The sequence below is a fragment of the Copadichromis virginalis genome, linkage group LG23 (assembly GCF_057382275.1).
Source record: "Copadichromis virginalis isolate Kocher_CV1m ecotype Utaka linkage group LG23, C_Virginalis_male_GT1.1, whole genome shotgun sequence".
Taxonomy (NCBI): domain Eukaryota; kingdom Metazoa; phylum Chordata; class Actinopteri; order Cichliformes; family Cichlidae; genus Copadichromis; species Copadichromis virginalis.
The window spans coordinates 1769468-1783445 of record NC_140639.1 but is presented as its reverse complement, the minus strand read 5'-3'; the positions used below and the strand labels follow the sequence as shown (position 1 = coordinate 1783445).

Sequence of the window (13978 nt, the reverse complement as noted above, 5' to 3'; positions counted from 1 at the left end):
CTGGATGGGGAATTTAAATACAAGAAGAACATAGATGGGACAATAAACAAACGCGTTGTAATTTGCACTCACTGTAGTAAAGAGTTTCAATTTCACCGTTCAAATTCGACCTTAAAATACCACCTTAATGCCAAACACGCGTTTGTCGGGGCAGCAGCTTCACCCGGTGTTAAAGATATTCTATTATCAAAGTACTCAGATGCAATGAAATATCACTCAGACACTTAGAGCAGTTTTAAACGTGCACGGGTGAGAGACTCAGGGAGAGACTCACACACCTCCTTGGTGCAGTCTGGCTTTATTTATACACATCATGAAGCATACAAAAAAGGGAATATCATCCTTATCTTGTCAAGAAAACAGGTGTGGTTTATCAAAAAACTTCGTGTTCTCTACAAGGTTGTTTCTTACTCGTGGGTGGCGGTTTCCTGCTAGTGTGAAGGCAAACAGTGACAATGTGAAGGCAAAGACTGATAATGTGAAGGCAAGCAGTTTCCGTTATAAAGTAGGGAGCCAGCAATTAAAATATGCAGCTGGTTGAGTATAAAACAGAAATATAAACACTCTTAGCTGATCATTATATGAATAATAAAATCTTAGAAAGCAAAAATACTCTGACATTCCCTCCTGTTGTTTAGATTTCTTACATGACAGTACTGTTATTTTTGTCAGTTCATAACCTCTTGTCTAAACATTTTCGGTTTGAACGTCATAAAACAGTCCTGTGTTCAATTAAACTAAACATTACTGTATGGATCATCTTTCAAAATTTCTTCCATTTGAGACGTCATCACATAAGCATTGATAGAAGTTGTCACCATGTTTGATACCATTTTCTTCAGACAGGGTACTACACATGTTGTGAAAACACATAACAGTAAAAGCAAAAATGCTATTCCAACAAGTCCTTTAATCAGAAGGGACTTCCATGAACCACCTAGTAACCATGTCAACCAATCATCAGTGCTTGTGACATAGTCTTGTTGTTCAGCATCTTTAATCTTTCTCAAGGTGTTCAAAGCGTCGGTCATGTTTTGTGAGTGTATGTTGTCTGGGATGTATGTACAACATGTAGTGTCAAACAATACACACAAACCTCCTTTTTCAGCTAGAATCATGTCTAGTGCGACTCTGTGTTGCATCACTACAATGCGTATTGCGTCGATTTCTTCATTTTGCGCTTTGTTGATTTTCATTGAAGCATTTAGGAACAGTCCAAATCGATAGTCAAGTGTCTCGATCCTCAGCATGTTTTTCCCAACTCCTACCCAAGGGAACAAGGAGTGGAGGACTTTCTGACCATCAGTCCATAGTTTGAAGTTTTTGGGCACATCTGATCCATAGATTGAGTCATGTGGCATTACTTCAGTGACTTCAGCAACTTCACGTTTTGCTCTTGACGTGTGTGTCTCTGCTGTGATCTTGAAGGTGTGGTCTGAAATTAGTACTGGTGCACACAGACCGGTGGAGTTCGGTGGGAGCATGAAGTAGGTTTTAGGCCCGCAGGCCCAAGCGGTTCCCTGGACCCAGAAAGTTCAATCTTTGAAGGTGTGTATTCCTTTGGATTGGGTCAGGTCACGTAGATGCGAATTATCATGTGTCCATCTTTTTTGCAGGTGGTGTTGTTTATTTCCTCTCATCTGGGTGAGTGTTAGTAGGCTCACTAGGAGCGCAATGCTGGCCACTAGGAGGACAAGTGTCTTCATGATGACCAGGCACACCTAGACTTCTGGTGAGTAGACTATTGGCGAGAAGTAAAAAAGGGCGGGATATACCCAATCAGCCCTTCCCTTCACCAATAGATCACCTAGAAGCCAGGGGAGCCGGCGTCTAAGCGTCTGGATTGTCACTCACTTTTTTACAGTGGCTGTGGTGGATCCAAGATGGTCTTTCTGCTATTTTGCAGGCGGTGGGTGTGGTAAGTAGGACTTGGTATGGGCCCTCCCACCTTGGTGAACTCCAATTCTTTCTCTGGAGTACTTTGATCAGGATCCAATCACCTGGTTGTAACCTGCAAGACACTGGAGAGAAATCACTCGGCAGTTGGTTGTTTAACACAATCTCTTTATTTTCAAACAGTTTAGTCATCCATTCTGCTAGGGTAGTTTCCCTTATTGATTTATTAATAGGTTCACTGGTAATTGGCAATGGAAACGCTCTCCCGTGGATGATTTCAAAAGGTGTAAGTTTCTGAGAACCTTGTGTTATTCTCATCCACATCTTTACTAGGCCTAGACATTCAGGCCATGGTCTTCCTGTTTCTTCCATGCATTTTCTTAATCTCTGTTTTATTGTGCCGTTAGTTCTTTCCACTAATCCTGCGCTTTGTGGGTGATATGCACAGTGATGTTTGATGCTAAATCCTAGAGCTTCAGAGACTTTGCTGATGATGTCATTAACAAAATGTGTTCCATTGTCTGACCTTATCAGACTGGGAATGCCATATGTGGGGATGAAGTGATTGCATAAACACTTTGCCACTGATATTGCATCTGCTCTTTTTTACTGGATAGATTTCTGGCCATTTTGAAAATACATCTATAATTACTAGAGCATATCTTGATGCTTGGCATTCGTTAAGTTCAATAAAATCCATGTGGATTGTATGGAAAACTAGCCTCTCTTAGGTCTTAAGTTTCCTTGTGAGTTGTGTTGTTTTTTTGTTTTTTTGTTTTTTTGACAGAATAGGCATGTTCTTACAAATTATTCGCTAAAGTTTCAAAATGTATAGTGTGTATTGCATTGTTTATCTATACTATATCTCCCTCCTGTTGACACAGGTGTTTACCTCATGTGTCACTACAACCGCTGTCCTGTGTAATGACTCTGTTAATATAGGTTTTCCATCACAGACCATTAAGTCATCTTTCAGTTTACTCCACATTTCAGCCACTTGTTTTGTTCAGTGATTGTTGCAGCTTGTTGTTCGGTTTTTAGTACATCAAGTGGTATTTGTAGGCAGTAGTTGGTTTCTAGTAGCTCTGCCGATTGTTTGCAGCCTGTTTTGCTGCTTGTTCTGCAAAATTATTTCCTTTTGTGACAATATAATTGTCTTTTTGATGTGCTCCACATGTGCACAGTGCCAATTGTTTTGGCAAGGTGATCACTTCCAGCAAGATTTTTTTTTTCTTCTCTATAGATGGAACATTACATTCTCACTTGAGGCATTTTTAGATAATTTCTAGTTTTTCAAAGAATTCACACATCTCACACATCTTACATATTTTAAACAAGTATTGTCACAAATTTGTTTCCAAATCAACAAAATAAAATAATCAAACAAAACCGAAAACATACATGAGTCAGGACCCAAAAAGAAAAATGCTGCTACTGAAACAGAGCAGACATGTGAGGGAAAACTGAGCTCACAGACAGCTGCATGTGTTGGCTTTTATGTAGCTTCTGCTCTAAAAACAAATAAATAAAAAATAAAAGAAAATGTGTAACATGCTCATCAACTTAGCGGTGTCCACATATTTAATTCAGCTTCACAATCCTGTAACTTTAGCTGTTGTCTACAGGGTTTGGCTTATTAGTTGTTACTATAGATGTGCTCTATATCTCAGTAATATTTTATCCAGGTTTTCAAGCATGTCAAGTGCCTCTATGCACCTAAGTAGTTTAGATATTTCCTTTATTTTCTTCATCTCCTATGTCATTATACTGAGTTTGAGCAAACCTTAAGCTTGATGCAGACTACTTCATAACAATTGTCCATCTCACATCATACTGACTAGGTTACTTCTTATTATTATCATCTTTTTCTTTCCATATAATAACAACAGTATATTACAACATTTTATCAGTGTATATAAAAGTGTATATTACTATACTACTACTGAGCCAATTTAATAGTTGGGATCATCTTACTCAGCAAACAGATAACTTAGAATTCATCCAATCTGTACAAATTTGCTTCTTCTCTGAACAGGTTTGTGCCTACTTTTTAGACTGGTCTTCTGTTTGCCTCATCTCAGATCCAACCTTCGGTCACTTTCATTCTTTCTGTTGCATGTCTAACCAAGCAATTTATTATTATATATTTTATATTTTATTTTGTGTCCATCAAGGGCTTCGGGTGATCTGCAGCTTCACCTTTTCCCAAGCTGGAGACATTTACCTTTTCACACACTTTCCTTGGCTGACCAATGACACAGCCTTAATGTACCTTATGCATCTCTCTATTTTATTTAAAAGGTTTTCGTGTGAATTATTTCCTTTTATTTATTTTATACATTCTGGGCATGAACGTCTTGCCAACTATGTTTCATTGTTAATATAAGTTTACAGGTTGTTATCCTTCCTATTATTAGTTTCAATACATTAAAAATAAGTTCTAATGTAATTTTGTCTTTATTTATTTTATTTTTGTACTTCTTATATTTATATCTATTCGTTGAGGTCTGTTTCCAACCTTTTTAAACTACTTTGATCTCTAGTTTTCACTTAATAAGGGTTTTATCAGTCACTGCAGTTTGTCCGGCGCCTGGACATTTTTCTCTAGCCACTGCTCGTCAGCAGTGAGTTTTGTTGATTTATTACCCATTTTTCTTTCTTATTATTTTTATTAGCTCATAGATATATTTACGTTTACACACACACATACACACCCGTGGTGCTTTCTCTGGCACGAGGAATGGGAGAGGCTATTGACACGGCCTTCTACTTTCAAGCTAGCCTTGAAAGCGGTGTCAATTTTATGTGATGAAACACAACCTTTTCCCGTTCCACCAGAACTCGAGCAACCAACGGTAAACAATTCGGTGGAGTAGTTCAGCCTCCTTAATGTGCTGTAAAATCAACTTACTCCACCAACAAAACAGTAAAACAACAGATTATACGCGTAATGAGTTTTTTATTCTGGGCAACACTGTGTCTTTCTACATTGCTCCAAGCCCTCTTTCAGGCGAGCTGCTTCGTAACCTCTACGAGTCCTTTTTCAGACGAGAATGTTACTATCCTGTCGTATTTTGACATTAAACTTGCTCCGAGCCCTTTTTCAGGCGAGCTGTAACCTCTACCAGTCCTTTTTCAGACGAGAATGTTACTTAATTAATCTGTCATACATTGACGGGAAACTATTTAATGTACAGACCACAGGTTGCCTCAGTCGTTTTGCGCAAGATGTGAGTGAGTGCTAAATATTCACCTGAGTTATTGTGTGGTTGCTTTGGTTTCCTTCATCAACCCCTGAAGTCGTGGACCTCTTATAAGAACGCTGGCCAGAACCCGAACGTCACGTCTCTGGACTTTATCCTCTGCCTGGAGAGGAGTCGACAGCGTGGGCTTCTCACGACGTCAGGACTTGACGAAGGTCTCCTATTGGAGCATTGAAAAAAATATCAATGTCCAATCCGGCTCGAAGGACCAATTAAATGTTAAAGATATTCTATTATCAAAGTACTCAGATGCAATGAAATATCACTCAGACACTTAGAGCAGTTTTAAACGTGCACGGGTGAGAGACTCAGGGAGAGACTCACACACCTCCTTGGTGCAGTCTGGCTTTATTTATACACATCATGAAGCATACAAAAAAGGGAATATCATCCTTATCTTGTCAAGAAAACAGGTGTGGTTTATCAAAAAACTTCGTGTTCTCTACAAGGTTGTTTCTTACTCGTGGGTGGCGGTTTCCTGCTAGTGTGAAGGCAAACAGTGACAATGTGAAGGCAAAGACTGATAATGTGAAGGCAAGCAGTTTCCGTTATAAAGTAGGGAGCCAGCAATTAAAATATGCAGCTGGTTGAGTATAAAACAGAAATATAAACACTCTTAGCTGATCATTATATGAATAATAAAATCTTAGAAAGCAAAAATACTCTGACACCCGGCCTGCGTCAGACCACTCTTAGTGAACGCAGGCCACTCGGTAAGTCTTCTTTGGACAAACTGACCGACAATATAGCCAAATGGATAGCAAAGGACTGCAGACCGCTAAGCATTGTGGAGGACAAGGGCTTTGCGGATGTTTTAAAGGTTGCATCTCAGGACGCGTCCTACAAGCCCCCAGCGAGAAGCACAATAACAATTCGAATCCACGAACTGTATGAAACGGAGAAAAAGAAAAAAGAAGAGGCTTTAGTTCACACAGAATGCGTGGCTCTGACAGGAGACCACTGGACATCATTGAGTAATGACAATTACCTGGGAGTTACTGCGCATTTAATCACTGAAGCCTGGGGTCTGACATCCTTTGCGCTGACTATAATGAAAACGGAAGAGCGGCACTTTGCGGAGGCTTGTGCAGAGCAGTTCCAGACTGTTGCTCGCAGGTGGAGAATTGAGGAGAAGGTGACAACAGTAGGCACGGACAGTGCGCGCAATATGATCGCCGCGGCTCGCATCATGCCATTCAATCACATGCCGTGTACCGCGCACATTCTACAGAGATGCATCACAGTGAGTCTCGCAGACAGTGGCTTTGTCACTGCGCTGGCCAAATGCCGCAAAATTGTTGGCCATTTTAAGCACAGCCCAGCAAACACAGCAGAGCTGAACGCAGAGCAGGTGTCACTGGGGCGCAAGCAGGAGCCGTTGGCCCAGGACGTGCCTACGCGCTGGAACTCCACGCTGGAGATGGTGAAGCGCTTGATCCGCAACCAAACTGCAGTAACCGCGACTCTGGATAAACAAAAGCATAAACTTGTCCTCCTGACGCCTCCAGAGTGGGACAAACTCCAGAGACTGGAGACACTTCTAGAGCCCTGCAGGTGAGCCTGTCATTGTGACCATAATTGTAGGTTTAGATTAAATGTATCAAACATACATCTTAAATCAGTTTTGTTATTATGAAAATGTCTTATTTAAAAAATAAATGAAATCAAATATTTTATTAATATTACCTAGTATTAAAAAGCTTTTTTAAATTTGCTGTCTTATCTCTCTCTCTCTCTCTGTGTGTGTGTGTGTGTGTGTGTGTGTGTGTGTGTGTGTGTGTGTGTGTGTGTGTGTGTGTGTGTGTGTGTGTGTGTGTGTGTGTGTGTGTGTGTGTATTCCACTGCAGATATGTGACTGAACTGCTGGGAGGAGAGGCCTACGTCTCCTGCTCTGTAGTTCTACCAGCCTTCTGCCACCTGCGCCGTGTCATGGAAGTAACTGATGAGGACCCTGCATATGTGGTGAGGTTTAAAGAGAAGTTTAAGGAAGACCTTGCTTCCCGCCAGGAACATACCAACTATGCATGGCTCCAGATCGCAACTGCACTGGACCCACGTTTTAAAGACCTACGCAGTGTGCCCAAGACTGACAGAGAAGCAGTGTGGACCACACTGGCAGGCATGCTGCATGAAGACTCTCCTAGAAGATCACACACTGCAGAAGAAGGTCCAGCCAAGAAGACTGCAACCCCCCCACTGTGCTTTGCCCTGATATCTGCAGTGTGAGGTTGGATCGCTCATTCTCATCCTCACACTGATGCCACTTATTTCGGTCTTTGTTTGACATAAAAGGGCATATTTGTCACTTTATTGCAACTATATTTGCACTCTTGAGCTCCTTCATTCACTGACTGATCATAAAGTTATTACTTGCGTTATGTATTCATCCGTTTGAACATAATTAATGAAGCCACATGTAATCACTAAAATTTGTATTTTGGGTACAATAAGAGAGTTTCAGATGGAATGCTGTTTTGTTTTGTTTAAATTTCACCAACTTGCTGATGCCCACGGTTGTGAGTGCGGCTTCTTGCTGTACATGGGTGGATGGTTGTAAATCACATCACAGATGCCAAAAACCTCTCAAACCAAGCCCCCTTGCCGGTGATGCTGTGCGCAACCTCGTGACGGAGTCAAGCATATTCAAAACACCCCCTCACCTCCCGTGTCAAACTCAAATGTCAGCCTATTTCATGTGTCACTTTTGGAGCAGTTGCCATCCCGACGAGCCATGGAGAAGTTCGTGTTTGTGTTATTTTACTTATTTGGTGTTCTGGTGTGTTTGGGCACCGGTCAGCACCATCGTGTTGAGCACGTGTTGGACCGTGGACACACCGGATTCAGTGGGAGAATAACGGTCAGGTGTACAGTTTACTGAGCACTGGGACTCAGTATCGTTTACCAGCACAGACACGGAGACGCGCTCAGCTTCTATTGAGAGCAAACAACCAAGTGAACCCTCCGGCTGCGTCCAGTAGACGAGACACACCGTCTGGGCCGGGAGCTTTCCGAGCATTCAGACTCTTAAACTGCTTCCTCGCATCTGCTTCATGAATATGAAGGGTTGTGGTGGGAGGAGGTGGTGTGAAATCCTCTTTTGTGTGGGGTGAGGAGGGGGGTGTTGTAAAAGTCCCCAAGAGCAATGATGAGAGAGTCCGGGAATGTCCGCTCCATGTGCAGTATCTGCTCCGCGAGTGCGCACTGAGCTGCCTGCGCATCCGCATCTGGCGGGATGTAAACAGCGGCCAAGATGAATGAAGCAAACTCCCGCGGAGAATAAAACGGTTTGCAGTGAATAAAAAGGTATTCCAGAGAGGAAGAGCAGTGCTGAGCAATCACTGTTACATCTGTGCACCAGCCACTATTAATGTAGAAGCAGACACGTCCACCTGTGGTCTTACCAGAGAGAGAGGCCTGCCGGTCCGCGCGCAGCAGATGAAAGCCCTCCAGCTTGAGCGCGCTGTCCGGGATGTCCTCACAGAGCCACGACTCCGTAAAACACAAGACACAGGAGGAGGCAACGTCTCTGTTCATGCTTCTCATCAGGGCCAGCTCGTCCATCTCATTCCTGAGTGAGCGTACGTTGGAAAGGAAGATCCCAGGAAGAGCAGTTCGCAGTCCGCGTCTCCTCAGACGCACGAGTGCGCCGGCTCGCTTTCCTCGCTTTCGGCGTCTCACTTTCCTGATCAGAGTCTGCAGTAAATCTGCCGCAGATGCGACAAATATTGGAAGTAAATCCACAGGTGTTGTAGTCCTGTAGTTAAGAAGCTCTTCTCTAGTGTAAGAATATCCAGAGGAGTGCCCAGACACAGAAGTTATGCACAAAAACAAAACAGAAGTAACGCACTGAAGCACCGGGGCATCCATACGCGGCGGCGCCATCTTGGAACAAGGGACTTGTCTTTGAAAGGTAGAGTGTTAATTACTAAAGCTGAAGGGATATCCCGATGAACATATGCTGCTCTCTCCTTACATCTGGATAAGAAAAGTAGTAAAGATATTGACCGTATGCTCTTTAATTTTATATGGAAAAACCGTACGCACTATATTAGAAAAACTGTTGTGATGAATAAGTACGAATCAGGTGGGCTTAACGTCTTAGACTTTTCTACTTTAAATAACACTTTCAAAATTAATTGGGCCAAACATTTTCTTAAAACCCAACCTCTATCTGGAACTTTATACCATACCACATTTTCTCTCGTTTTGGTGGCTTTACTTTTATTTGAAATTGTAATTACAATGTTGAGAAAGTCCCTGTAAAGCTTTCATCCTTCCATAAGCAGGTCCTCTTAGCGTGGACCCTCATTTATAAACACAACTTCTCACCTCACAAATACCTTATCTGGAACAACAGAGATATTTTATAGAAAAATAAATCACTTTTCCTGGAAACTTGGCTCCAAAATGGGATCCTATTGGTGGCTCAGCTGGTTAGTAAAGAGGGACAACTACTTACTTACAACGACTTTATTGCACTATATAATTTTCCAATCAGTGTTCCAGATATCAAGCGGAAGACAGTCTGGATGGTCCCCCATAAATATTTGATTGTAAATAAGGTGAAAGAAGTCTCTTTTAAAATTCGACATACATGTTATCCAGCCAGTCACTACATGGTCAAATTTAAAAGGGACATAAATACTAATTGTACTTTCTGTGGGGATCATCCAGAAACGGTGACACATCTTTTTTGGTACTGTTCTTTTACACAGAGATTCTGGAAGGAATTTAGCAGCTTTGTTATTGTCCATATTTTAAGGGAGTTTTCTTTACGATGGGAAAATGTTTTATTCTGTTTCTTTAAGTTCCCCAAGAAGTATGAGAAATGTTTTTTATGATAAATTTCTTAATACTTTTAGCTAAATTTTTTATCCATAAATGTAAGTTTACTAACAAAACACCATATTTCTGTCATTATTTTAAGGATGTGCACATGCACATACAATCAATATCAGACTGCACCAACAAAAAGGCTCTCACAACAATATATGTATGTGAATTTTTGCGTGTATTCTTATAATTGTTACCTTTTTCTTTCACCCTTGGCTTTTTGTGTTCATGTTCTGTTGTATACTTCATCTGTTCGTATGTTGTATACTCATTGTTTGTTAAATAAAGTTTTAAAAAAAAGACACGCTTTGTTTAGACCCCCAAAATCCTTTCCACGCCCACCCCCGTGACATCACGCTCCAAAGCCCTGTTACGTCACAGAACGTGGTGATGTCATAGTGACAGTCCTTTCATCCTTTGATGTTCAAGTCTATAAATAGAGGACAGCTGTCAAAGGGAATTCATTAAGCTATCGTTTTGTTGGAGTGATACAGCACATAAAAAAGCAGAAATGAGTTCGAAAGCTAACAAAGACAGAAATGTTAATTTCTCGAAAACAATGGTTAAAAAAAGTGAAAAAGAAAAAGAAACATATGCCAGACAGTTCGAGCAAAGACTGCAGCCAATGATCGACGAGGTTGAAAAGCTCAAAACTGAGCTTGACTACTTCAAAAACCTGCATACAGTCAATAAGAAACGGATCGAGGATCTAACAAAAGAAAACAATGAACTTTTGCAGAATAATAAGCTGCTGGGTTCGGTCTTGGATGACAGGACAAACATCGCAGACAGGTTGGACTCGATAAAAGATGACCACGAAGCTCTGGTAAAGTTCCGCGCAGAGACGGAGAAAACTCTGGCTGAGCTTAAAGAAAAACACGAGGACGAAGTCCAAGTCCTGCAAGGACTGCTGGAAACAGAGAAAGAAAAGGTGGCACGTCAGCAATTTCACAACAGCCAAGTTGTTGAATTATTATTGAAACGCCACAAAGAGGAAAAAAATAAGATGCAGCAGTTTTACCAGGAAAATACTAAAAAACTGGAAAACAAAGCAAATGCTGCAGACAGGAAGTTAGAAGAGGTGATCAACATGTATGACTCCAAAATAGAAAAGCTGCAGACGGCAGTAAAAAATAGTAGAGGTGTGACCGTCAATGCGGTTAAGGAACGCGAGGAAGAACGTCAATCCTCGCAGTGTTGGATTGACGGTGTTTTGTGGCATAATACACAGTTACAAGACGAAAATGAATTTATGGTTAAAAACATGAAAGAATTAACAGAGGAGAAAGGTCAAATGGGCAAAGTGATAGACGACCAAAAGGCCCAGAATATGGCGATCAAGCAGAAATGCCAGAGTAATATTAGAGCTCTGGCCTTGGAAAAGAAAATGAAGGCTATGCTTGAAGACGAAGTTGATTCTTTGAAAAAGAAAATTGAAGACGTCAAAAAGGCCCTAAGCACAGAGCAGGAAAACCACAGAAAGACAGCAGTGGACCGGCACAAAGTAAAAGCGGCACACAATCAGGCACTGGCTGAAAAGGTGGCGCTGGAAGAGAAACTGCGCTCCACAAAAAAGCAACGGGAAAGATTTATATCCAAAGTGAATTGGCTGGAGAAGAAAGAGCGCTACTTCCAAGAGGAATTGTGCCAGTGCGTTTTGTCCTTTGAAAAGGCATTTCCACATGAAGGTCACTTGAGAGGAAAAGAAAAGGTGGAATTTAGGGATATGTTCCACTACTTGAAAAATAAATACGTAGACGGAGTGGAAGGCACCCCCTTTGTTGGAACAACGGAGTTTCTTGAAAAACAGCTGAACTGTCTACGTATCAGATGCAAGGATCTAGATGCAGCTTTACTAGCTAAAACACGGGAGCTGGAATCATTTAAAAAGCAGTACAATGACATGGTAAAGTCTTCCGAGTACGCTTTATTCCGACAAAGAGAGGAGCTCATTGGACCAGTGAACCAGATTATCCAAAAGGCTGCCAATGAAGAAAAAGAGATAGGTCATCTAAAATCTAGAGTGAAAGACGCTCAACTCCAGCTTAAATTAGAAAAACAGAAAGGACAAAAGCTGGCATCGTTGGACCATAGAAGCATGATGGGGAGATGTTCTGAGGAGACTCCGTCTCAGATTAATCCTCGTCCACTTCCAGGGAAAACTACATTTATTCAGGTACGTCCAAGACACCCTGGCAGAAGTGCAGGTATGGCTTCCCCAGTGAATCCTCCTGTAGAGTCTCCATCAACACCACCTTTCCTCAATTCTGATGATGGATTACCACCAGTTGATTGTTAAAAATTAACTGCTAAAATAGGCCATTAGAAGTATACTTCATCTTGTCTCCCTATATCATGGGTGGGCATTCTCAGTCCACGAGGGCCGGTGTCCCTGCAGGTTTTAGATCTCACCTTGGCTCAACACACCTGAATCACATGATTAGTTCGTTACCAGGCCTCTGGAGAACTTCAGGACATGTTGAGGAGCTAATTTAGCCGTTTAAATCAGCTGTGTTGGTTCGAGGACACATCTAAAACCTGCAGGGACACCGGCCCTCGTGGACTGAGATTGCCCACCCACCCCCAACCGGTCGCAGCAGATGGCCGCCCCTTCTTGAGCCTGGTTCTGCCGGAGGTTTCTTCCTAAAGGGAGTTTTTCCTCCCCACTGTCGCCCAGTGCTTGCTCAAAGGGGATCATTGGATTGTTGGGGTTTTCTGGCTTTTACTGTAGTGTTTTTACCTTACAGTATAAAGCAGCTTGAGGAGACTGTTGTTTTGCCATGATGCAATATAGCAGGGCTGCCCAATCCCAGTCCTCGAGAGCTACTATCCTGCAGCTTTTAGATGCATCCCTACTCCAACACAGCTGAATCAAATGAATGGCTTGTTATCAGGCCTTTGCCAAACACGATGGCATGCTGAAGAGGTAATCAAACCATTTGATTCAGCTGTGTTGGAGTAGGGATGCATCTAAAAGCTGCAGGACGGTAGCTCTCGAGGACCGGGATTGGGCACCCCTGCAATATAGTATTAAATATGACTACATTTTAAAAACATCTATTATAGCATCAAAGTAAAACAAAAAAACTAAATGAAATGAATCAAAATGTCTAATCTGGCAAAACAAGAAAAGAAAAAAGGTTTCACCTTTAAATAAAAATCCAAATCACAAACACATTCTGATTTTTGTTGTGTGTGTTTTTTTGTGTGTGTTGTCACGTATAAAATCTTTGCACTCTGTCTCGGTGTCTGCCCGGCCGGCTCCGCAAGGCTACATATGTTTATTGTGTTGCTGCTTTCTTCCACTCGTCATTCTGCCTGGGCGGAGCTCAGGCCCACGCACCTGTCTGCAATTACGCTGCAACGTGTCCTGTCTGTATGGAGACTGAGAGCTGCCAGAGTAATAATGTAGATACAGGCCTCTTTCTCCTTCTGCTGCTGTTCATGCTTTTATTCCATTGATGTTGCTATCATTTGTAAATATATTTATTTGCTCTTATTTTATCAATTTACTGTCGTTCATGTATTTAATCTTCTTTGTATTTAAATATGATTTTTTTTAAGTAATGCCGCGAGATGGACAGTTAAATAAAGGTTTCATTGAATTAAAAAAAAGATTTAAAGATGACTGGTGGCGGAAGCAGAGCACAGACTGTCTGTGAGAATCTATCGCCATCGTGTGGTGCAGAGATATATTGCCATTGAATTTAGACAACGAAAGCTTGGCTCACAGAGCAGCTGCAACACGAACAAAAAACATTAAATAGCAACATGATATATTATATTATATTATATTATATTATATTATATTATATTTATAGCTGTCGAAATTAACGCGTTAATTGCGATAATTAAATTTTGGAATTAATTACGTTAGAATATTTAACTATTTAGCGCAACACGCAGATAAGTCGCTCCCATAATTCCACTTGATTTGTTTACCGCGCCACTGAAAATGGAGAAGCAGGAAGCGGATGGCCTTCTGG

The 13978-nt window shown here is 41.5% G+C and overlaps 1 long non-coding RNA gene across 1 annotated transcript; it reads right to left on the bottom strand.

The window, feature by feature from the left end:
* Positions 1 to 229: 229 nt before the first annotated feature.
* LOC146679911 (uncharacterized) lies at positions 230 to 5808 on the bottom strand. The gene is made up of 2 exons (XR_014918065.1): positions 5150 to 5808; positions 230 to 2021 (listed from the first exon to the last, which is right to left on the bottom strand). It is a non-coding gene; the product is annotated as an uncharacterized LOC146679911 (long non-coding RNA).
* Positions 5809 to 13978: the final 8170 nt, after the last annotated feature.